Here is a 25,181-nt window from a genome sequence, read left to right on the forward strand (position 1 = left end):
TTGTTAGGGATCTAGGATGTAGAGGGTATACTGAAATGAAATGACTAGCACTAGATAGGGAATCTTGGAGAGCTGCATCAAACCAGTCAAATGACTGAGGACAAAAAAAAAGTTGTAGTGAGATTTACCGATTGAAGCACAAACTTTAATGAATTGAATTAATGAATGAACTGTGAACTGTGAGCCTCTATCACTGCGTGAACTGGATTTGAACTGAATGATTTAAATCTTTGAATCACTGGAATGAATAATATTACAACTGAATTAAATTAAATAAAATAATATTAAATAAATTTCTATTTAATAATAATGGGCTTCCCATATGGACTTAGTGTGAAGCTAGAGTGATGAGGAGATGTAAGCACCTCGTGCAAGACATCTTATGATACCTTATGAAAAGGTGTCATTTATTAATGTGATCTGTATATATTCATTTATGTTAATAACATTAATAAAAAATAACATGTGCTTTGAAATATTTTTTGTCCGAAAAAGAGTGTAATATATTAGGGTGTATGTATATTTGTTCCACTGCAGCAGCTCAATGGCCAATTTAGATGTATGACTCTATGTTGGATCCTTACATTACCGGAAGTGTCATAGGATAAAAAAGTGTAAATATTATTATGCTGATAAGTTATTAAAAACAAGAAAATAAAACTGAATTTTTTTCATGCTCTTTTTTTGTATAAATTTCATTTTTTTTTAAATTACAAATTTGTATTCTGTAATGCTTGCAACAAAACAGTTCCTTTTTTTATTAAAGCTAGCTTTTATATTATAACGCCAGATAAAATTAATGTGTTAGCCAGCTGTGAGCCTGCTGTCAGTTTGTATCAGGGTAAATGTTTTTATATTCACTAAAAACAAAAAGAATTATGAATTATGAAAGGTTCAAATGTTACCATGTCACCACGCAGATTGGTGATGTAGTTTATATGCATTTTCCTTCTGCTTTATTTTATAGAATAGTGACAAAAAAGGTATTATTTTATTAAAAATAGAATAATACAAAAATGATGTATTTAGTAAATTATAAATTTATTAAATATATTACAATTTAAGAAAAAGACTTTTTAATTTGATAAAATACTGCTACATGTTAATTTTATAGAGACCATATCCATGTCATTTAGATGTTTTTGTGCAACAATCTGAATTATTACACTGGCAGTTGGAACCGCATTGACAATTGCTTCCACATTTGCAGGTTGCTGGAGTGCATGCTGTAACAAAATAAAAACATATTCTTATTAGTATTTTATAAATTATTTTTAAATCTAAAAAATGAGGAATAAAATAAAAAAAAATAAATAATTTTTATCAGATGTATTATACAAATTAAAGTTCATAAAGTTGTTACTTTTCTCTCTTACTTTTAAATTTTTTATTTCTATGTAATATTTGAACCCCTTGTAAGTCACTGAATAAAGGAGATATCCATGATGAATGTGTTCAAATACATACTCATAGAAAAAATTACAGGTATAAATAACAATATTTAAGGATTATAACTAATTTCATTTTCCATATAACTAAATACTCTGGAATCAATATCAACGTGAATAATCCAGTCTATATTCAAGTTATTTTAATTTTATACATGTAATACCTTATCACAACTAATTTAATACTTTCTAAAATATCGAGCAGTTCTGTTATGTATTGATAATTTGTTTAATTAGGTAGGTAATGGTTCATACAAGCTTGAAATTTATTTTTCTCTTTAAAATGATTACATCTCTTGTGTGGTGCATATAACGTGAGGAAAACTATGTTAACATTTTCATTTAAGTTCATGAATATAGCAATTAACTGCAAAAACTATTTTGAAGAAGTTATGTTAGTGATGATCAACTGTTAATCATATGTTTTAATTAGAATTTTTTAACCGGAATGACTTGATAATAAAACCTTTAACAGAAGATCCTATTTACTTGAATAAAAAAAAATCCCTTTGGGCATGCCGGAAAGCGGAGGTAGATTTCACTGATGCTAAGTAGGGGATAAAAACGTTTCCACCTTAAGTGCAGTTAATTGCTAAACTGCAAAAACTTTCTTTTGAAGAAGTTATGTTAGTGATGGTCTAATGTTATGATGTGTATTTAATTATATGTATGTGTTTTAATTAGAATTTTTTAATAGGGATGACTTGATAGTAAAACCTTTAACAGAAGATCCTATTTATTTGAATAAAAAAAAAATTCCTTTTGGTTTGACGGAAGGTGGAGGTAGATTTTACTGGTATAGTGGATAAAAAAGTTTCCACCTTAAAAGTTAAGAAAAACATCAAATTTACACAATTGACAATGGTTGGTTGCATGTGAAAAAAGTTTCAGATGAACAGCATACAATAAGCCCCATCTTCTTAACAATTGCAGCAACATTTTGGTCATCCCTTGTCGTTAAGGGTAGGTCATATCAAAAATTGCTTCATGTAAAGTTTTAGGTAATGCTTAGAGGACTAACGACCACTTAAAACTGATTCGATACTGTGCCTGTTAGGGGTGGGTAAGATTTTTTTGTCTTTGAAACCCCATTTTTTCCACCTCTTGGGCCAGTGGTTGGTTTATCAAAAAAACTTTACTTAGATAAATTTTAGGCCAGATTCACAGAATCATAGGCCTGATTTAAAAGAATTCGATATTTTACTTAAGTAATAAGAAAGTCATAATGATATTTTTTTCTTCAAAAAAGCAGCCGCCCCCCTTGTTTTTCTGTGTAAATGTACAGGTAATCAGCACAGGCTGACCATTCCTAAGATTAGTTTTTGACGTGAAAAGTCTTTAAAATCGCATTGATTTTGGTCGGTTTTGTAAATCAGTTGGAGGAAGGGAGTACTTCAAGAGGTCTTAAACGTTTCACGTTTAGAGAACCAACGCCCGTGCACCCCGACCCGATTTTTTTATTTCGCAACGACAACTGTAAAATTCAGAGGAGGCGTAAAATTCCTGCAGTAAGAAATAAATCACACGGAATTGGTTGGAGTAAAATGCCTCCCTTCTAAGCAAGCAAGTTATGAAATTAAGTTCCCTTGAGTTTTGGGATTTTCACATAACAAACTTTTTTAACTTCCTGTATAAGTAGGAGGTTACTATTTTAAATAAAACATGCCGTCCCAAAAGAAAAACAGGAACTTGACTACGTACTAACTTTTAAATACAAATTTCTTAAATATCCCGACTTAATAGGTAAATCATTTTAAATACGTGGAGAGAGAGGACGTCCTGAATTATTCAGGGATATATGATATGATATTAGTTTAAGATTAGGTGGGCCGGTCCCGGCGGTACTGCAATACCGGGTCAACCCGCGACAGAGGTGGAGCAAGCCCCTAGCACTCCGTCATTTTCCAAAAATCAGTTTAATATTCTGGCCCAGCGATGCCGGGCGTATCAGATATTAAGCTGATAAGAACAGATACTACACTTTGATCTTAGCCAAGAGGCCGAGAAGCGATAACGTTAACTTTAACCACCGACAAACCCGTCTCGAAAGTTTACAAACTAAGATTCGAGTAGTTACAATATTTTTAATGTTATTTTGATTTTAGTTTAATAAAAATAATTTTTAAATAAAGAAAACTACAGGAAATTATTTTATCGTTATAATAATTTAAAAGAATTAGATTAAAACATTAAAAATACAATAAAAATATATGATTTTTAATAAATAATGAAATGTACAGCAGTGCGATCTGTATTGATTTTACAAACTAAGTTCTAAAACCTATTATACAAAGTACTACTACTTATAATTCTGCTTTTAAAAATTTTATTACTTCATAAATAGAAATATCCTTCACTTTTTTGTTTAAAATTGTATTATTATTTTTTTTATTTTTTAATGCTTTTATTTACAGTTGCATCAACAAGTACAGTCATTAGCGACTAAAGTATCACTATCATATAGTGTTACATAAAACAACAAAAACAAACAATAAAGAAACAGGAAAAATACAGAATAAACATAGACAAGTAACAACAAATAGAAAAAAATTAATTTCTATAGTCTGTGTTCTGTTTTTGTTATCCGAGTAGAGAGCCTTTTACACTCCCTATCGGAATTTTCCAAATTTTATATATATATATTTTTTTGCTTTTATGTTTTACAAATTTCGTCTGTGATATTAGTTTTATTTCTCTTTTTTAATTTTTGTTTTTTAATTTAGTTTTAATTTTTTATTGGATATTTTGTATTAGTTTTAAGTTTTATTTATTTTTACTATTTTAGTTTTTAACTTAGTTTTAAGTTTTATGTCAGTGTTTTTATTTTTTTAGCTTTTTTTATATCTATTAGTGCTTTTGTTATCCGAGTAGAGAGCCTTTTACACCCATTTCGGACTTTGTTAAATTGTATTTTCTTTTATTTATTTATTTTTTTTTTACCTGTGATATTAGTTTTACGTTTTACTTTTATCTACTAGTTTTATTTATTTTTTTTTCCTAAAAAAAAAAAACTACGAGTGGAACCCCAACAGACATTTTATACCTTCTTTCTGGTTTAGTAGAAATTTCACAACGTTATTATTTCATAACATTCTGCATTAAATCCAAATTTATTTAAGAAAATTTAACAAAAAAATCAGTATTTCACAGATTAATCCAATTTATAAAAGGTATACATACATTTACGATTTTATTTGTCAATTTCTCAATTTTGATTATATAATTGAAAATAGATTATGTTTGTTAGTTATAGATTATTGGTCTGTTCACTCATTCTTTTCTGTATTTCTTAGAATTTTTTACTAAATTTATTCTATTATGACATCTACAGTAATACATTAAAAAACTAAATTATTTCTTTTTATTATTGATAAAAAATAGATCTTGTTTAGGTTTGTCTAAATGTTTTTTTTTTGTTCTATGTCTTTAATTTTATTATCCGAGAAGGGAGCCATTTGCACAACCTATCAGAATTAGGTAAGTTTTATATAGTTTCTTTTTCTATTATTTTAACTTTTTTATTTTAGACTCCGTCTGCGATATTAGTTTTGAATTTTATTTCACTTTTTTGACTTTTGTTTTAATAAATTTTTATTATATGATTTATATTAATTTTAAACCTAGTTTTATTATTTTTGAGGAATTTTACCTTTTTATGAAAGAAAATTCCGGGCGATGATAACGCACAGGCGTTTTTTGCCCCCCCCCCAAAAAAAAATGTTTGTATGTATTTAACAGCGATATGTGAGAAAATGCTCGACAAATCGTGCTGAAATTTAAGTTTAACTGGACTACCCGTAGTTGGATGTGAAGTTATCCGTTTGAGGCCTATGTGAAGGCATAATTTGATTTGTATTTTATTGATGCAAATGTCTGCCGAGGCATTTACATCGGTGGAATCCCGTCCGAGGCCTGGTTGATGACTGAGATCTAATTAGTTAGTGGGTCTAAAGACGATCTCTGGTTAAGCCCCTCAGGGCTCGGAACGGAATGGATGGTGTGGCAACCGGTAACATCACAAGGTGGGTATCTTCCCCCTACGGGATTGGGATGACCTACCCATAGCGGTGTTAAAAAACTGCTTCACAAATGAATATTTAGACTCGTTTAGACCTAAGTTTAACTTTTGAAATTTAGCAACGGCTCGTTCATACGGACTGGAATTCTAATTGTAACTTCTACTAACTATTCTGTTGAAATTTTAATAAAATTTAAACAAACAGAATTATATGTTGCATAAATTCGGTGATCGGTAAGTAAGTGCAATGTGGTGTGGCCGTTGACAAGATGTTTACCTGCCAACAACATTATTTTTTCTACGTTTTGTAAAACCTAAGCGGTCATCTTCCAAGTACTTTTTCTTTTCTGTTTAGCCTCCGGAACCACTGAAGAAACTTTCAGGACATGTTCCACTGGTGAAAATAATAAAAAAAATACATATAACCTAGAGATCTGGAAACGCTTTGTTTTCGAGTTACGGCTAGCGAAAGATTTCGCGTGGATTTTAGTTCTTCTAATAAAAATAAGCCCTACTGTAATTTTTGGGATCCAAATTAAGGGGTAAAGTTGATGGTTTCTTATGTAATGTGAGCTGGGAAATAGGATAAAACAGTTCCCATAATTGGAACTCCAGTAGTTTTATGATGTCCGACGTAAAACATAAAATTCGGAATAAAAACACCGAATTTAGGTTTATAGTACCATAGCTATGTTAAATAACTAAATTAAATTTAATTCTGAGAAAATTAATGTAAATATAGCCAATAAAAACTTAAAAATTGGTTTTTTATTCAACAAAAGCAAACGAAAAATAGACAGAAAATCGTATTATTCTTTCTGTACCTAATAAATATTATTCTAAATACAGCAAAACATTCGATAACGTAGACTGGAATAAAATGTTCAGCGTTTTAAAAAAATTAGGGTTTAAATATAGAGATAGAAGAACGATTGCTATCATTTACAGGAACTAAACAACAACAGTAATAATTGAAGAACATAAGAAAGAAGCCGTAATAAGAAAGGGAGTCCGACAAGGATGTTCCCTATCCCCGTTACTTTTTAATCTTTACATGGAACTAGCAGTTAATGACGTTAAAGAACAATTTAGGTTCGGAGTAACAGTACAAGGTGAAAAGATAAAGATGCTACGATTTGCTGATGATATAGTAATTCTAGCCGAGAGTAAAAAGGATTTAGAAGAAACAATGAACGGCATGGATGAAGTCCTACGCAAGAACTACTGCATGAAAATAAACAAGAACAAAACGGAAGTAATGAAATGTAGTAGAAATAACAAAGATGGACCACTGAAAGTAAAAATAGGAGGAGAAAAGATTATGGAGGTAGAAGAATTTTGTATTTGGGAAGTAGAATTACTAAAGATGGACAAAGCAGGTGCGATATAAAATGCCGAATAGCACAGACGAAACGAGCCTTCAGTCAGAAATATAATTTGTTTACATCAAAACTTAATTTAAATGTCAGGAAAAGGTTTTTGAAAGAATATGTTTGGAATGTCGCTTTATAATAGCAATTCGTATTTTAATGATAACACTTCTTTAGAATTAACTCTTTGTAGGTATACTATCGTTTTCATTTGGCCCCAACGAAGAAATTTAATGGCGTTAAGTCAGGTGATCGTGGTAAATCACTAGAGCAGATAAGTTATATTGTATACGTCCAGAACATACCACCAGTAAGAGGACTATCTATCTCAGAGCTATTATTATTATTTAAAAATTCATTAAAAGAATTCTTTCCATAAAAGATCATAAATTAACATAAAATAATTAAATAAAAATCAATATTTGCATTAGAGGATTCCAATCGATTGTTCAATTTATCCAATCCAGTTTAAGAAATTATTAGCATTCAAGTGATATATAGCTATTAAAGAAAAATGGGGCGTTGCACCATCGTGCTGGAAAATCATTTACAATCTAATTTGTAAAGTTATATCTTCCAAAAGAGCCGGCAAATTATTATTCAAGAGATGAATGTCGAACATCTAATCTACCCTCCTCTTTTTCTCCTGTTTAGCCTCCGGTAACTACCGTTTAGATAATACTTCAGAGGATGAATGAGGATGATATGTATGAGTGTAAATGAAGTGTAGTCTTGTACATTCTCAGTTCGACTATTCATGAGATGTGTGGTTAATTGAAACCCAACCACCAAAGAACACCGGTATCCACGATCTAGTATTCAAATCCGTGTAAAAATAACTGGCTTTACTAGGACTTGAACACTGGAACTCTCGGCTTCCAAATCAGCTGATTTGGGAAGACGCGTTCACCACTAGACCAACCCGGTGGGTATCTAATCTACCCTGGCCGCTACATTGCCAACTCTAAATATGATATAAGACTATTTCCTAAGTATATGATATGCAGGTAGTAAAAAAAAAAACAATCCAACTTAATACTTTAAGGTGGAAGACAGGTCAAAAATGATCATATTTCCGAGGAAAATACTCGAAGTCCCTTTAGCCAGCTATTTATTGTACTCGTGTACAGCTGTTGCCGTCCTAGACGTGGAACGTTGGTGGTATGTTCTGGACGTGAAAATTCAAAAATTCATTAAAAGAATTGTTTCCAGAAAAGAAAATCATAAATAAACCTAAAATAATTAAATATAAATCAAAATTAACATTTAATTTTCTTAAATTTAATTTAAGAAAGCATTTAATTTTACATAAAACATTACATTTAATTTTCTTAATAGAAGTCTGCAGAATTCATGTTTTTACACCAAATAATGATCTTTTAGCCAATTTTTGAATCTTAAAAACTGGTTCTGACTTTTTGAGAGAACCGCAACATATATGAGAATAATGATTAGCTTTTCCTTTTATTTAAACGATTCAAAATAATTTGATTTTATTATAAAAGAAATTAATTTTATTATCCCACAGGAACTCATCATTATCATCATGGAATTATTTAATCATAATCATAAAATAACACAACATTGTTTTTAAAAAAAAAAAATTATTTTTTAATTTTATTTTATTGTAAATAAATTAGTGGGAATATCGGTACTTACGTATTAACGCCACCGCAGCTACAGCTTTATTTAAAAAACAAAGTAGTCATTCGGATTTCGGTGGAAAATGAACAGTCTCTATTAATTTTAATAAATGGTTATTTATATTTATTTATTTTGTAAATATAATTTAACCAACCAAACTTAACCTACGCTCGCTTCGCTCGCTAACCTTAACTAATTAACACCGTAATTTTTTGAGTATTTATTTAATAAATTCAGTAATTATTGCAATTATTTATTATTTAAATAATCAAAACACTCCTGTTAATTAGTCAAGGTTAGCGAGCGAAGCGAGGGTAGGTTAAGTTTGGTTAAATTATATTTATAAAAAAAATATTTATTTATTTATGTTGAACTCTATATCGGCCCATTTTCCACCGAAATCCGACTGACTACTTTGTTTTTAAATAAAGCTGTAGCTGCGGTGGCGTTAATACGTAATTACCGGAATATATTTTATTTAGGCCTTTATTTGTAGATATATTTTTTTTATCGTAACCCAAAGCATTTAGTTAAATGAAAACAGTTTTGTTATCTAGTTTGACCGAAGTGGATTTTATCATTATCATTTCTTTTGAAAAATAAGTGATTATCCTTTTTAACAAAGATTTAAAATTCATAAATATAAATAAAAAGTAAAACGATATTTGTAATTATTCTAAATATCATTTTGCATGATTAATAAATTTTAATTTACCATATATCACTAAAATGTAAGTAAAATTATACGAAATTGATATCTTATAACTGATGTTAAAGAAACATTAGTTACAATTTTTTATGTTTAATTAAGAAAAACAAAATATTACGCCTGGGTTACTACTTTATTAGTTAAACAAATTAAAAAAAAACTATTAAAACAAAAAAGAAGGTACCGGGTTCGAATCCCAGTCAGGCATAGCCGTCTTTCATACGCTATAAAAATTATATTTCATATTCCTCTGCACAAGTTTTGAGTTTCTGTAGTGAAACTCATCAAGCAAAAAAATACCCATAGTGTTACCGAATTGTTTATTTGATTTTAAATATTTAAATACGTAATATAATTATTTAAAAAAATTCTTTTATATTAAATAAAAATACAGATAAAAAATACTTACTGCCAGATTTGTCACAACAAGGATCAGGCATATTGAATCAAATGCTGTACTGTATTACAAGTAAACAGAATTTTGTAGTTCGATTTAATGTAACGTAACTAAATAGAACAATGTCCAGTTTTCTTCCTATGGCTATACTTTTATACTAAGTTTAAAATTGAAGTAGTGGGGAAAATAATTGAATTATTGTTCACCCGTCACTACAACGAGGAAACGTGAGCGCTGAAGTTGCACACGGTATTGTTATCACAAGCTCTCCGTAATGTAATATTATCTGAATCTGAATTGAGAATACTATTTCTTTCTCAAATTTACGCTTACTAACAGCATTTAATCTTTATTATTTACTCCTAATGTTGCACACGGATATTATTATAAAGTAAAAAACTTGTTACACGCTGCAGAATTAAAAGTTTAATTTATTTAATATATATAGTAATCTCAAACTTTTGCTTATTAATTAATTAAAACTTTATTTCTGCTATTCCATATTTTTTTAAATGATTTAATATTTTAAGATAAATTAATTAAGTCTTTTTATTATAAATTTTATATTACATCGACATAATAACCAATATATCTTTAGCTTCTTGTAATTTATTTATAAACTAATGAAATTTCCTACGGATGATTACTATAAAATATAAAATAATATTCCAGTTTTCGGATAAATTTTTTTATACAGTGCCCGAAAAAGAAATGAAGAAACTTTTAGGAGATGTTCAACCGGTGAAAATAATGAAAAAAAAAAATCTGTATAAATATAGGTCTGGAAACGGTTTGTTTTTTAATTACGACAAGCGAAAGATTTCCCCTGGATTTCAGTTCTAATACGAGGGTTATTTTTTTTTAAGGTCCGATCGGTCACAAAATTAAAACCACAGTGAAAATAAAAAATTTATATTTGTAATAAGTACTTACATAGTTACGCTATTTCTGTACATAGTCCCTACTCGGATTTAGACATTTGTCGTAGCGTGGTACCAACTTTCCAATACCCTCGTCATAGAACGGAGCCGCCTGTGTTTTCAGCCATGTTTCTACGCTGGTCTGCAGCTCGATGTAGTATTTTAATATATTTGGTTAACTATTATTTCATGAATTTATTATTTTTTATTATTGTTTAACCACAACTATTTTTTTAAATTTATAATTAGTTGTTAATTTTATTATGATGCTGTTCTGATCAGCTTTTACCTTTTTCCTGTAGGAAAAAGTAATTCAGGTAAATACAGCTCATTTTTTATCAATGGATTGGTACATTTACCCATTACACTCACACAATATATATATACACTCATATTTGTGTGTGTATGTATTGAAATCCATTTAAGTTAATAACTCAGGATTGACTGGACCAAATATCTTTAAATTTGTTGTAGTGACTTCAGTATGTTGCCATTTATATTATTAAACTTTGGAGTCGGATGCCAAGGTGTTGCCAAGTATTGGGTGTTAGACAGCGATTCAGGATATTTCAGTTGGGAGTGGAGTTAATAATAATTTTACTCATATAAGTTTTGAGTTTTTTTAAAAAGATGAAGATCTTATCTTATAAAATATTTTCCACTGCTCAAAAATATAAAAAAAATTAATCAGAATTTTCAACTCCTTCCAGATTTGCTATTTTTTGTTCAGACTTGGTTTATGTATATTTTTGAGGAACTTTTAACTGTGCAGCTTGTGAGTTTTTTTAAAAGCTATTTTCTAAATAGCTTTTTACAGTTATATGTGTATAAAATTTAAAAAATAGACTAACAAATATTAGTTACTCTTTCAAATATTGTATTCAATGATGCAGCTTATGTCAGCAGTTAGTATTAAATACTGCTTGTTCATTCATGCATAAGGCTAATTATATTTATTACGTGGCTGTTTATATAATCAAAAAAATCTGTAGTCTGAACTCCTATTTCATAATCATATAATAAATGAATATCTAGAGCAGAGGTTCCCAAACTTATTTTTCTCATAGACCACTTTCATAATTTTGCTGGTTCCGGTGGACCCCCTGCAACTACATTTCTACCATATTTCCAGTCGACGGAAAATGTGAAGATTAGATCTAACTATGAAAATTTGCGTTACGGCTGAGTTCCACGAACTAACAGCTTCCGAAAAAAAAAAGAGAATTGATTGGTTAATTTTTGATTGACTTTTTTTTTTTTTTTTTTTGTGCTGTGAGTGGATGTCAAAAAAGTAAAGTTGGCCGATCAAAAAAAATGCTTCCATCCAACTTTACATTTTTGACATCTACTCACAGCGCAAGAAAGCAATCGATTCTCACTTATTTTATTTAGAAAACTTCCCATTCAGAGTGGTAAAAAGCAAAAGAAAAATAGTATATTTTTTTGTGTTGCATTTATTCAAATATGTAATCATTACACTATTAATTATTATTGTTATAATATTGCAATGTAATATAATAAAATTGTCGTAATATAATTAAAATTAAACATTAATAGCGTAATGTAACTTCTATAATGACAATCACAAAATAGTTACAATTTTAATGGGAGGGATGTACTGGATGGATTGACAGCAAATTTTCAATATTTGGCTTCAGTTTTGTTAGGAATAAGCGCAAATCTCCCCGTTCTGTGATATTGAATCTGCTCATTTTTTTTGATAAAAGGTTTTTAACGACACTAAAACTTTTTTCGACAAGATATGACGAGGGAAACCGCTATCAAAAGCTTTCTCGCAATTCCCCACAGTCCAGGATATTTTTCTGGTATTTCTGCCTGCAGCCAAAATGTTTGATACCCTCTTTTAAATTTCACCTTCAGCTCCTCATTAGTGCTAAGCTCGAGTAGCTCCTCTTGTAATATCACATTATCCACTTCCGTTTCATCAAATGGATTTATGATCCGTGGTGGTATTTCCATCGTCAGAATATCTTCAAATCTGATTTTGAAGTCTTCATGCAGGGCAATTAAATGTTGAACGTATGTCTCAATATCCTCATCAAGGTATTCTACCAGTGACAAGTTTGAAAACTGGGAAAATACGCGCCGACTAATATTTTGCTACATAAATTTCAATTTTCCAAGAAAAGCTGAAATTACACCCTTTGTTTTTATTAAATTGAGACTGTCCCCTTGTAATTGTAAGTTAATGTCATTAAATTTTTTGAACAAATCTGTCAAATACGCGATATCAGCTTTCAAAGTGATCAGGTTTTCTTTTAAATCTGAATCTTTACCTTCCAGAAACTCTAAAACTGATTCAAAAAGTGAGTAAAATCTTGTTAAACATGCACCTTTCGACAACCAGCGTACTTCAGTATGTAAGAGCAATCGTTGGAAGTCTTCATCATTTTCATCGCACAATTGGGCAAATAAACGCGTATTCAATGCATTGCTTCTTATCTTGTTAACAGCATTAATTACAAGTTGAAGCGATTGGTGCAATCTATCACTCAGATTTTTCGCTACTAGGTGTTGTCGGTGGATGACACAGTAAATTGCAGTTACCTCTGATATAATTCCCCTATTGACCCAACATTTTAGTTCTTCACTATCGAAACCAGATGAATTTTCGTGGACCCCCGCTTACGAATTGTGAATCCCCATTTTTTTTACACGCCAACGTAGACCCCCGTCGAGTCTCCCGTGGACCCCTGGGGGTCCACCTGGACCACTTTGGGACTCAATGATCTAGATACATCTGGAAACATGACAGTCTATTATAGCCAACTGTTTTTTACATTCAATAATATCCGTTGATTTTATGTTAAATTCTGGTAAATGTGTGTGTGTGTGTGTGTGTGTGTGTGTGTGTGTGTGTGTGTGTGTGTGTGTGTGTGTGTCTGTGTTGTGATAAGTAACCCTTCTTAGAAACCATTAAAGAAGGGATTTTTTTCTCTTTCAACTCTAAGGTAGGGGACAGAGGATATAATCCAATTTTTCAGAACTCGCAAATCTTGTAGTTGAGATACAAGACTGTCAAGTAATATTTACTTCAATTTTATGAACTTCCCATAAATCCACCCCTAAGAGGATAACATCTTTTATCCCCTAAACTCTTTATATCTTATGTTCCTGTTATAATAAAAGAGATTTGAAAGTCAGCACAGATAACACCGGTATTGTATGAAAGTACATCTTGGGGTATCTTCTTTAAACCACACCTAAAAGAATCAAAATGGATTTTGGTAGATTTCATAATCCCTATATATTTTATGATTCAATTTTGATAAAAATAAACTAAATTTGTTTTGAATATGGTAATTCCAATTTCATAATCATATACTAATTTCATACGAGGCTTATTTTTTTTTTCAAGGTCCGATCGGTCACGAAATTATATATATAAAACCACAGTGAAAATAAAAATATTTTTATTTATAACAAGTACTTACATAGTTCTGTTATTTCTCTACATAGTCGCCACTCCGATTTAGACATTTGTCGTAGCGTGGTACCAACTTTCCAATATCCTCGTTATAGAACGTAGCCGACCGTGTTTTCAGCCATGTTTCTACGCTGGTCTGCATCTCGATGTCTGTGCCAAAATGTTGTCCTCTTAGCCACCGTTTCATGTGAGCGAAGAGGTGAAAATCGGATGGAGCCAAGTCCGGGCTGTATGGTGGGTGATCAAACATTTCCCAACGAAAACGCTGCAGGAGCTTCTTTGTTACAGCTGCAGTGTGCAGCCGAGCATTGTCATGGAGAAAGACAGTGCCTGATGACAACATTCCTCTCCGCTTATTCTGAATTGCCCTTCGTAGACGTTGAAGAGTCACGCAGTATGAGGCTGCAGTGATGATCGTGCCACGTTCCATGAATTCCACCAAGAGAACTTCATTCCGGTCCCAGAACACAGTAGCCATACACTTTCTGTTGGAGAAGGTTCGCTTTAACTTCTTTGGTTTACTGGGAGAATGAGAATGCATCCACTGTTTGGATTATTTCTTCAGTTTCGAAATGGACCCGTGTCTTGTCCCCTGTGACAATTTTGTTCAAAAAATCTTCTCCTTCATTGTGGTAGCGCTGGAGAAACGTTAGGGATGCGTCCATTCTCATTGTTTTGTGATGGTCGAACAGCATCTTGGGAACACATCTCTCACACAGTTTGCGGTACTGAAGTCTCTCACTCGCAATGGTGTAGAGAGCTGACCTTGAAATTTCAGGAAACGAATCGCTCAATACAGAAATTGTGAACCGACGATTTTCTCGAATTGCCTCATCCACTCGCTCAACGAGATCATCGGTTGACACTCGCTTCCTTCCCTGACCGTCTGCATCATGAACATCTGTACGTCCTGCTTTAAAGTTCCTGCACCATTGTCGCACTTTGCTGTCACTCATTGAAGTTTCACCGTACACATTACTTATTCGTCGATGAAATTCCGCCGTATTACACCCCTCAGCCTGAAGAAATCGAATTACCGCACGCACTTCACACTTGGCGGGAGATGCTATTGTTGTAAACATGTTTACGTGCTGGTTGCGTGTTCAGAACTAAACGAAGTGACGCGGCGTGATTGAAGGCCATACTACAGATGTTGTGCAACACATATGTGCAAAGGTTTATCCGATTTTTTCGCAGCTTTTTATTTTGCGACTTATCGGACCTTGAAAAATATAACCCTCGTAGAATAAGTTTCTACTCTAATTTTTGGAACCTAAATTAAGGAGTAAACTTGGTGGTTTTTTATCAAGTTGAGCTGGGAAATAGGATAAAATAGGTCCCGGAACTGTAACTCCAGTAGTTTTTATGATATCCGAAAACAGAAAATTTCGGTGACGAAAAACGAGTTTTTTTTTAGGTTTGTAGCACAGTAGCTTTGTTAAATGATTAATAAATGTGAAATAATTAGTAATAAAACTTGTAGAGAATTTAATTCTGAGAAAATTAATGTAAATACAGCCAATAAAAAGTAAATAAAAAACTTTTAAAAATCGATTTTTTATTGAAGCTGAAAGAAACTTTTGTCATTGGTTAAAACTAAATTAAATTAGATTAAATTAAATTAAATTAAATTAAATTATTTAATTTAATTAAGGTAAATTTAATTTTATCTACTGATGAAACCACTTTTACGAGAAACGGAATTTTCAATTCTAAAAATAGCCATTTATGGAACGAAGACAATTCATATGGGTATTGTGAAAACTAATTTCCATCATAGATTTCACACTAATGTGAAATCTATCGCATTATTTACGACAAGATTCTGGGACCATTTGTTCTCAATGAAAACCTCACGGGTGATGCAAACGTTCGTTTCTTTAAAAATAATATGCCGGCTCTTTTGGATGATGTAATTTCACAAACTATTTTAACTAACTAACTACCGGGTTAGTCTAGTGGTGAACACGTCTTCTCAAATCAGCTGATTTGGAAGTCGAAAGCGTTCTAGCGTTCAAGTCCTAATAAAGTCAGTTATTTTTATATGGATTTGAATAACTAGATCGTGGTGTTCTTTGGTGGTTGAGTTTCAATTAACCACACATCTCAGGAATGATCGAACAGAGACTGTACAAGACTACACTTCATTTACATTAATACATTTCATCCTCATTCATCCTCTGAAGTAATACCTTAACGGTAATTCTCGGAGGCTAAACAGGGAAAAAAATTTCACAAAATAGACTACAAATGATTTTGTAGCACGATGGTCCAACATTTTTTTTAATAGCTAGAAATCACTTGAATGCTAATCTTTTAAATTGGATTGGACGTGGTGGACTAATGGTGTTTAACATGTTGCACAGCCATAAACAAAAACTGGGAGTTGTAGGGTGAAGCAATAAATTAATATACCTATATTTCTTATGAAATAATGTTTTGTTTATATATATATATTTTTTTTTTCTTAATAAATCACGGGACTTTAAAATAACTTTTAATCATTAAACCAGAAAAATTAAATTTAGCAAATAGATCGTTTATCTTGAAACGATCTTTTTTTTCAGTGTGAGGCTGTCATACAATAATCTCCCCACGGCGGGGCTTTAAAGTCAACCCAGGGGGTTTTTAAATTCGAAAAAATTAAATATGATAGATCAATATTATGATAAATCATTTTAAAAAGCATTGAAAAAGAATAATTTTGAAGTAAAACAATGGATGACGATAATCTTACCCAAAATGGCAACCATTTAATATTTTTCATAGCTAATTTTCAATACTCTTAAATAATTATTCGACAATGAAATACTAAAAAAATAAAATTTAGCACTCCTGCTTCTATCTCAAAACGATCGATTTTTGTTCAGTATAAAAACAATGCTTGGGATAAAATTTAGGTAACTTTTAAAATTAGCAGTGAAAATGATTAAATGATCGCCTTTTTCCTACTCACAGCTTACATTTTCTTAGGTTAAAATTTTTCTTTCTCAATGTCTTTTAAAATGATGTATTATAACTTAGCCTTTTTATTAAAAATCTTTGGGGGTTTGGTAATCTTGAAATGATTTCGACGTAGGAACATTCACTAAATTTACTAATTTTTTATATTTTTCGATTGAAAAGTTATTTTCTATACTTTACTAATACTCTACATTTTATTTGATATTTATTAATTGATTTTTTTAAATAAAATTACATTTATTGGTTAAAATGGGAAAAACCGATATGGTACGGTCACCTGAGACATATGGTCGGGGGTAGGGTACATCAGAATATTGGATCCTGCTAGAAAAAAGGGTCAGCGGTGGGGCTTTATGAGTGATGTTGTGACCGCTTTAATTCAGCGAGAATTTCGAGATGAAGATATTTACGTTAGAGATCGTTAGCGTTTTGGGTTACGGTAAATTGCCTTCAACTGTATTATTAAAGTGCTAGAGAGAGAGAGAGTGAGAGAGTGAGAGAGAGAGAGAGAGAGAGAGAGTGAGAGAGAGAGAGAGAGAGAGAGAGAGAGAGAGAGAGAGAGAGAGAGAGAGAGAGAGAGAGAGAGCGAGAGAGAGAGCGAGAGAGAGAGAGAGAGAGAGAATTCTTATAAGTACCAGATAAAAATTTTCTAGAATTTTGTTTTAATTTATTTTTGAATTTCTACATTGTCAATATTTACTTTTGTATTTATTGTTTTATATTAAGAAACTAAATCAACAGCGTATACATATTATCTATTGATTGGTGTAATTTGTTTTAAAATAAATATTATACGATCCAAAGATCATAAAGAGAACAGTATTATTTTTTTTTCTCACTTAATTTGCTTTTACAATTCAATATAAAATAAATTAATTTTATCACGATGCGTATAATACCCTGGTAAAAATTCATTGTTAATGAAAATCAATTATATTAAAAAAATATATATATCTATATATAGTGTTTCTACAAGAAAATGTTTGCAATATCTTTTTAATCTAAATATGTTAATAAAAACATGCTCTGTTATATATATATTTTACAAAAAAAAGCTGAAAACACAGTTGTATGACTTTCCCGCCAGGCGGCTTTTTTCTGATGTACGGCTTACACACACGGACATGCAAAACTTAATTTAAAATGTTTATAATTTCATTTAAATACAATATTTTTTGTTTATTTAATTCAATGATTCTAACTAAAGCGCGCGCACGCATACCGTAATTCACTCGCGCGGGTATAGTGGTACTAGCAGTCAGTTTAAATATTATTCATTTATTTAATTCTACCGCTCACCTGTGACATCACAACATATCAGACGACTACAGTAGCTGTAGGTCAGTGCTACACTAGCGCTCCTTGTGTTGAAAGAGGGTACTTTTGACGCAGTATACCCACTTAGCCACTTGTTTATTTAGTGCATTTTTTGGGGTAGGGGTGCGATTTTGCAAAATTGTTTTTGGAAATATTTTTATTTTTTAATCGTTAACAAATATGCCTATGAAAAATTAGACCTTAATTAGGGTACATCTTGAGATACTGAAGGTGACCTTGCTCTACAGCCTTGACCCTTGACCTTTTAAATTGAAAATTTATTGGCATCAATGCCAATAAATTACCTGATCAAGTTTGGTAAAAATCGGTCCAGTAGTTCTGGAGATGTAAGAGCTAAACAAAAGAAGAGAGAGTGAAAAATAAGCAAACACCCCCGTCCCCACCACCGGCTCAATGAAATGAGGATGATATGTAGATGAGGTCTTGTACAGACTCAGGCCGACCACTCCTGAGACGTGTGGTTAATTTAACCCCAACCACAAAAGTACAACGTTATCCATTGTCTAGCATTCAAATCCATATAAAAGCAACTAACCTTTACTAGGATTTGAACCTCAGAATCTTCAACTTTGAAAATCAGCTGTTAAACAATTAATTTGCGAAAAGTTAACCACTAGACTAGCCCTGTAGACTACTGCATATTTTAAATTAAAAAAAAAAAACAAACTATTGTATAACTTAACCGGTGAAATGCAGTATTTATTTTATTGATGTTCAACATTATTGGAATTATCTAAAAAAAAAGGAAAAATAAGGGATTTGAGATAATTAATTATACCAAAATTAAATGAGATCAATAATCCATATTATTTTATAAAATTTTATTAATCCAGTCAGAAGATATCAGCCAAAACGATAACTGACAAAAACAGCAAAGAAATTTGCCACTCATATTAACCGCGAATTGGTTAATATGATAGTTGAGGGTTTTCAGATATAATATGTGATCGAGGTTGGAAAAAGTCATATGATAGCAAGGGGTACGGGTCAGGGTAAAAATGCTGCAATCACCTGCTTTCCGTTTTACTTTTATCCCTTTTTATCGTGTTGAAGTAAATCTTGATGCTAGAACTTGTAGACCCAGTCAACGCTTAGAGTGGTCTGCATGTAGACTGAAGTATGGACTCTTTATTTTTTATCTGTTATATGCATAATAATAAAAAAACCTGAAAGAAAAAAAATAAAGGATAAGAAAAAAACAGTCAAATAACCAACTGAAAATAAAAAAATCAATTATTAAAAGTCTTCTGTTGATTTCTTTTTACGTTAAGCTTTCTCTCATAGTCCCTTCTGAAATACAACTGTATTAATGCAATTATTTTTTGTTTTGAAATATATGATCAGGATGTATCATGCATCCTTTTTTTTATTTTGTGAAGAAGGACTAAACAAATTCATCATTTTGAAAAATAAAATAAAAAAATCTGATGTAGACACTACATGATTTCCTTGTTACAATCAGAGGTTAATAATTATTAAAAAATCAATTATTTAAATAAAAAAAAAGAAGAAAATGAAGCCGAATTTGTACCGATGTATCTTTCCCTTGTAAGATCCACTTATTTCATTAACTAAACTTTTATTTGACTGTAACTCTGGAACCGATGAAAATAAGTACCACTTATGATATATCGTTGAAAAGCTGTCAATGAGGGCTTATTACTGTAATTAAGAAAAAGTCCAAAATCTAAATTTGTTTGGATTTTGTGATTTTTGGACACTTTTGGTTCAGTCAATTGCAATCTAAAGGGGAGGTGCACTACTAGATGTTACAACAGTCCTATTGAAATTCAAAATTTCAACATGCTATGACTAATCATCGTTTTTGAGTTATACGTACGTATAGACGTCACGCCGAAACTAGTCAAAATGGATTCAGGGATGGTTAAAATGGATGGCTCTTGGAATTCCGAATTTAATGAGTGGTTTCAGAAAAAAATTGGTTATTCGTTGCTGAGATATTGTAATTTGTTTATAAAAAGACTTCAAGCAATTGTAATTATTTTGGCTTATAAGAACGTTTTTGTCTCCATTTCAAGTGCAATCTATTCTTCATGACTTGTATTTTAAATTGTGAAAAGCTTTAGACCAAAAATTAATGTAAAACTTGTTTATTAAACTTCTTCGAAAAAATTTTTGCGAAAATTGGTGGTAGTTGCAGAGGGGGAAGCGGTTTGTGGCAGTCGCACACGAATAAACCTGAATTTGTAACTTCAAATTGGCGGAGTGCGAAAAAATCGCTCTATCTTCGCGAATTTTGGACGGATGGAAACCAGTTTTTTTTAAGTGGGGTAGCTCAAAAAAAAAAAAAAATTATCGTGCTGCCCTTTTTTACATATTATTTCAGATGTAGTTCCATGCTGTTCGTTTTATAAGATGAAAAGACTGATAAAATTAAATAATAACACTGATAAACATAAGTTTTGTTTCCTAACATGCTATACGTGATTTTAATCTGTTTTTCAAGCTAAAAACGAATATGAACTCAGAATCTTTCTATCAACCACAATTTTTGAAAAAAAATGTAAATTTTAATAAAAGGAGTTTTTCATTTTTCAACGTATAGTTAGCACTTTAAGCTCCTATAATGTATTTTGTTAGCTCATTTTTTATTGTTTAACTTAGATAACATAATTTTTAAGCTATAAATAAATAATACCAGACAAATAATCAAATCATATCATAGTCACATATTATACCATATGTACCTATGGTTTGGCGTGAACCAAAGGATCATGTAACCGATTGTTACTTTTGTTTAACAAGTGTATCTGGAATTTCTAAAAAATCTAAACATACTGTAAAATATCCTTCATTGCAATCTGCAATCAGGCCTGTATCTCACAGTGAAATTATTCTAGTTGTTGAGCCACCTGTGAATGTATGTTTCGAAAGCAGCGTTGAATAATCGAGCAGTACTGATGAAGACAACAATGATTTTGATTTTGAATTATCTCTCAATAAGCCACATCTTATATCACAAGGTGAATTAAATGACTTGGTTAGGGATTTAAATTTATCAAAAAATCAAGCTGAACTGTTCGGATCAAGACTGGAAGGTTGGAATTTACTTTAAAAAATACAAAAATTTTGTGCTTTCGAAGCCGAAAAAAAGAACTTTCTCAGTACTTTATTGATGAAAATAATTTGGTTTATTACACAAATATTGATGAGCTTATGTTGCACTTAGAATAAGTTTATAAACCTGAGAACTGGCGCCTTTTCATTGATTCATCCAAGGGTAATTTAACAGTGGTTCTACTACACAACGGTAACAAATATCCTTCGATACCAATTGCTTATGGTATTAATTTGAAAGAGACCTATGATGTGATAAAAGACGTTCTTGAAAAAATAAATTATAAAAAACAACTGAAACATATGTGGTGATTTGGAAGTTATAGCTGTTTTGTTAGGCATGCAGTTAGGCTTTACTAAGTACATGTGTTTTCTTTGCGAATGGAACAGTCGAGCTAGGAATAAACATTATGTTACCAAAGAGTGGAAGAAACGAGACAACTTAACTCCAAATGGGAAAATTATTATTTATGAGCCCTTAACTTACCCAAAAAAAAATATTTTCACCCCCTCTCCATATCAAGTTATGACTAATGAAAAATTTATAAAAGCAATGAAGAAAGACAGTCCTGGATTTTTGTACATCAGGCAGAAATTTCTGAATGTAAGTGAAGAAAAAATTAAAGAAGGAATATTTGTTGATCCTCAAAAAGAGAGTTGGTCAAAGATGATGTATTTAACTCGATGTTAAATAATGTAGAAAGTGCAGCTTGGGCTTCATTTAAAGACAGTGAAAAATTTCTTGGCAAAAATTTTCAAAAATTTTCTTGGCAAACAAAAATCCGAAAATTACCACGATATTGTTAATCAACTTCTTACTTCATACAGAGCTACGGGATATAATACGTCTTTGAAAATATATTTCCTCCACTCACATCTGGATTTTTTCCCGGTCAACCTCAAAGATGAACACGGTGAACGTTTCCACCAAGACATTTCGGTGATGGAAAGCCGCTATAAAAGGAAATGGAATACTAACTTGCTAGCCGATTACTTTTGGACATTAATTCGGGATGTGCCTCAGGCTATTTATAAAAGAAAAGCATCAGCGAAAACATTCTAACACAGGTATGGCCATGCAAAATTATAAATTTTACAAATTTTAACTATATTTTTCCTTAATTTTTTTTGAAGCGTAATTTATTTAAAACTAAGAGTGATAGAAAAATTGTATTTACAGATTTGTAATGTACGCAAAAAAGCAATTCAAGAAATGGTATCACACTTTGAGAAACATGAAAAACTTTTTTTTGTCTAACGGTGTAATCATTGTGTCATTATGACTCATGAATATAACTCATGACTCTATATACTCTATACTATATATGAATCATGACTCATATAAATGACTCATGAATATGAGGGTACTCTATAATTATATTTCTGTCTGTATAAAATCCGTCTGTTTAAACACAGACAGAATATTACTTTTAAAAACTGTTATGTTTATGTAATATCTGGTTCAATTATTATACGTTGACTGATTTCAATTAATATTACTTTTATGTACGTTCATAAATTTATATACATAAATAAACTATTATATACGTTCATAAATTCTGCTTCAAAAAAGTACATTAATTTTAAGGTAATTTAAAAAGAAAGTTTTTGCTAATTTTTTAAATTTAAAAAATAAAAAAACCGTCTCGATCCGTCCAAAATTCGCGGAGAAGAAATTTTTCGCCTAGGAAGTTTACTTTGTTCTACAAGATTGAAAACCCGATTTTCACCACCTTTGAAGGGCCGCCATTTTGTCCAGTTACATATAAAAAAGTTATACTTACTCTTATCTTCAACCCCATGTACTTCCCTAAACTCTACTAATTTTCTTCAAAAATTTATCTTTCCCTCCATTGACTGGATTATAGTGGAAAAATAATGATATATGAAAAAATGTAAAAAAAAAAAAATTTTACATTTTCTACTCATCCAAGCCTAAAATCACCTTCCAAGAAAGTATTTTGATTTGTCTATTTTTACGTTAAATGGAAGAAATTAAAAAAAAAAAAAATCCATTGAAAACGTAAAACCAATAAAAAGTTATCTAAATTTTATTTTTTAGAAGTGATGGGTGAATTATGATGAAATTTTACCGTAAGAATATTATTAAAATTTGAAATAACTGAAAATAAAATTTTTCCAAATGTAAAAAAATCAATGTTTTAAAACTCTGATGGGCTTCCCCGAAGTATTTCTTTTAGGTCGTTGGTTGTACTGCAACTATCCTTAAGAAGACATAAAAAAAAGTTCGGTTAAAAAATATCTAATAAATAAAAATATAGCTTGTTTAAATTTTTTGGAAAAGGGGAGAATTTGAAAGCAATTTTTTTTTTAAATGATAAGATGTACGCATGTCTGAGATTAATATAAAATGGTATTATGTTTGGAAAAGTTTGAGAAAATGGATCCCGAAGAAACTGTCTATCCCATCGAATGGAAATATTGATCTAAAAATTTTACCAACAAATTACCCCATATACATGAGTCTTTGTACAAAATTTCATCAAAATCGGTTTATCCAGTCAAACGTTATTAAGCTTCAAAGGCAACACAAGTACATAAACTTTCTTACGTAAATTATGCCCATTTTTTTTGTTTTTTTTTGGGTCCCTGGGTCAATTTTTTGACTGATTATCATACTCCCCTTGTTGCAGCATAGCTCTAGAGCTGTGAGAGACCGTTATAATAATAATGTGAAGAAATACATTTGGCAACACTGTGCTTGTATCTGATTGGTTTATTTGTAAAAAACATTTCTACCGCATTGTTTTTTTTATTTTGAAAGTTATAATGTGACACGGTAATTGTTTCTCATCTCTTTTTCTCTATAGCTGTGCGCATGCGCATGCGCGCGTTCTACAGCACGGATAATATAACAGGTTAAAATTTTCTTACTGATTGTTATTACTACAAGCTAATATTATATTGTAACAGGATGTTGTAACGTAGACAACGTAATGCCACAAGCATTCTATCACCTCAGGCATTGTGATTCTACTCACCAGTGTTGTTTTCTTTTTCCTTGTCAAATTATAGGACTACTAGTTTTTTAATCTAAAAAGAAAAAAAGTGCAAAATATAAGAAACATCTGGTGTGACCAGAGGCAAATAACTTTCTCCGCTATTTAGTTCCTTCTGATACAATGTATTTTAAAATACTGGTTTTAATATTTGTCTTAAAAAATATAATACTTTTTTCCATCGTTTGTTTATAATCGAATCAACGAAAATAGTCATTAGTCACTTAAATTAAACTATATGATCATGAATAATAAATCAATAAACACCAAACGTCTATTATCAATAACAACGTAAAGGTCTGTTACCGTCTAACAACACTAGTCTATTTTCACTGTCCACACAGTAATCCGTAAGAGATCTCAATCTTCCCTAAGAAAAACCGCTACTTAAGTTTTTCATCCCACTGTCACATAGAAACCACAACAGTTTTGCTGATGTATTTCTTCCGGTTGAAAAATATCAAACCTGGGTCCATTGAACCCAGGTTTAATTATTGTCGAATAGACTCGAACAATCTATGATTAAGTGGTTTACGAACCGTTTTACATTGCACATCTCACAGTTCTGTCGAGGAGAGCCAAATAGACGGGCTTGGGTTAGCTTTGTGTGTCAACCCTCAGCTGAGTTAGGATGACTTTGTCTCTTACGTTGTTTGGGATAAACGGTTTCTCGAAGAAATTCTCCCATGTAAGGCCATGGGAAGACTCAGCCGCCAGAACTTATACCACTGAGTACGTAGTTTAACACGGACTGTCTTCATGAATTCGCTCTCACATGTTAATTCTAATCGGAGGCCATTTATTGACGCTTTCTTGGCAGCCTAATC

General features: G+C 31.1%; 1 long non-coding RNA gene and 1 other non-coding gene across 2 annotated transcripts; both read right to left on the bottom strand.

Moving 5' to 3' along the window:
* Positions 1-1,022: 1,022 nt before the first annotated feature.
* On the bottom strand, positions 1,023-9,856 carry LOC142332268 (uncharacterized). The gene is made up of 2 exons (XR_012758242.1): positions 9,599-9,856; positions 1,023-1,226 (listed from the first exon to the last, which is right to left on the bottom strand). It is a non-coding gene; the product is annotated as an uncharacterized LOC142332268 (long non-coding RNA).
* LOC142332677 (U2 spliceosomal RNA) lies at positions 3,268-3,460 on the bottom strand. The gene has a single exon (XR_012758388.1). It is a non-coding gene; the product is annotated as a U2 spliceosomal RNA (small nuclear RNA).
* Positions 9,857-25,181: the final 15,325 nt, after the last annotated feature.

The sequence above is a fragment of the Lycorma delicatula genome, chromosome 11 (genome assembly GCF_047948215.1).
Source record: "Lycorma delicatula isolate Av1 chromosome 11, ASM4794821v1, whole genome shotgun sequence".
Classification (NCBI taxonomy): Eukaryota; Metazoa; Arthropoda; class Insecta; order Hemiptera; family Fulgoridae; genus Lycorma; species Lycorma delicatula.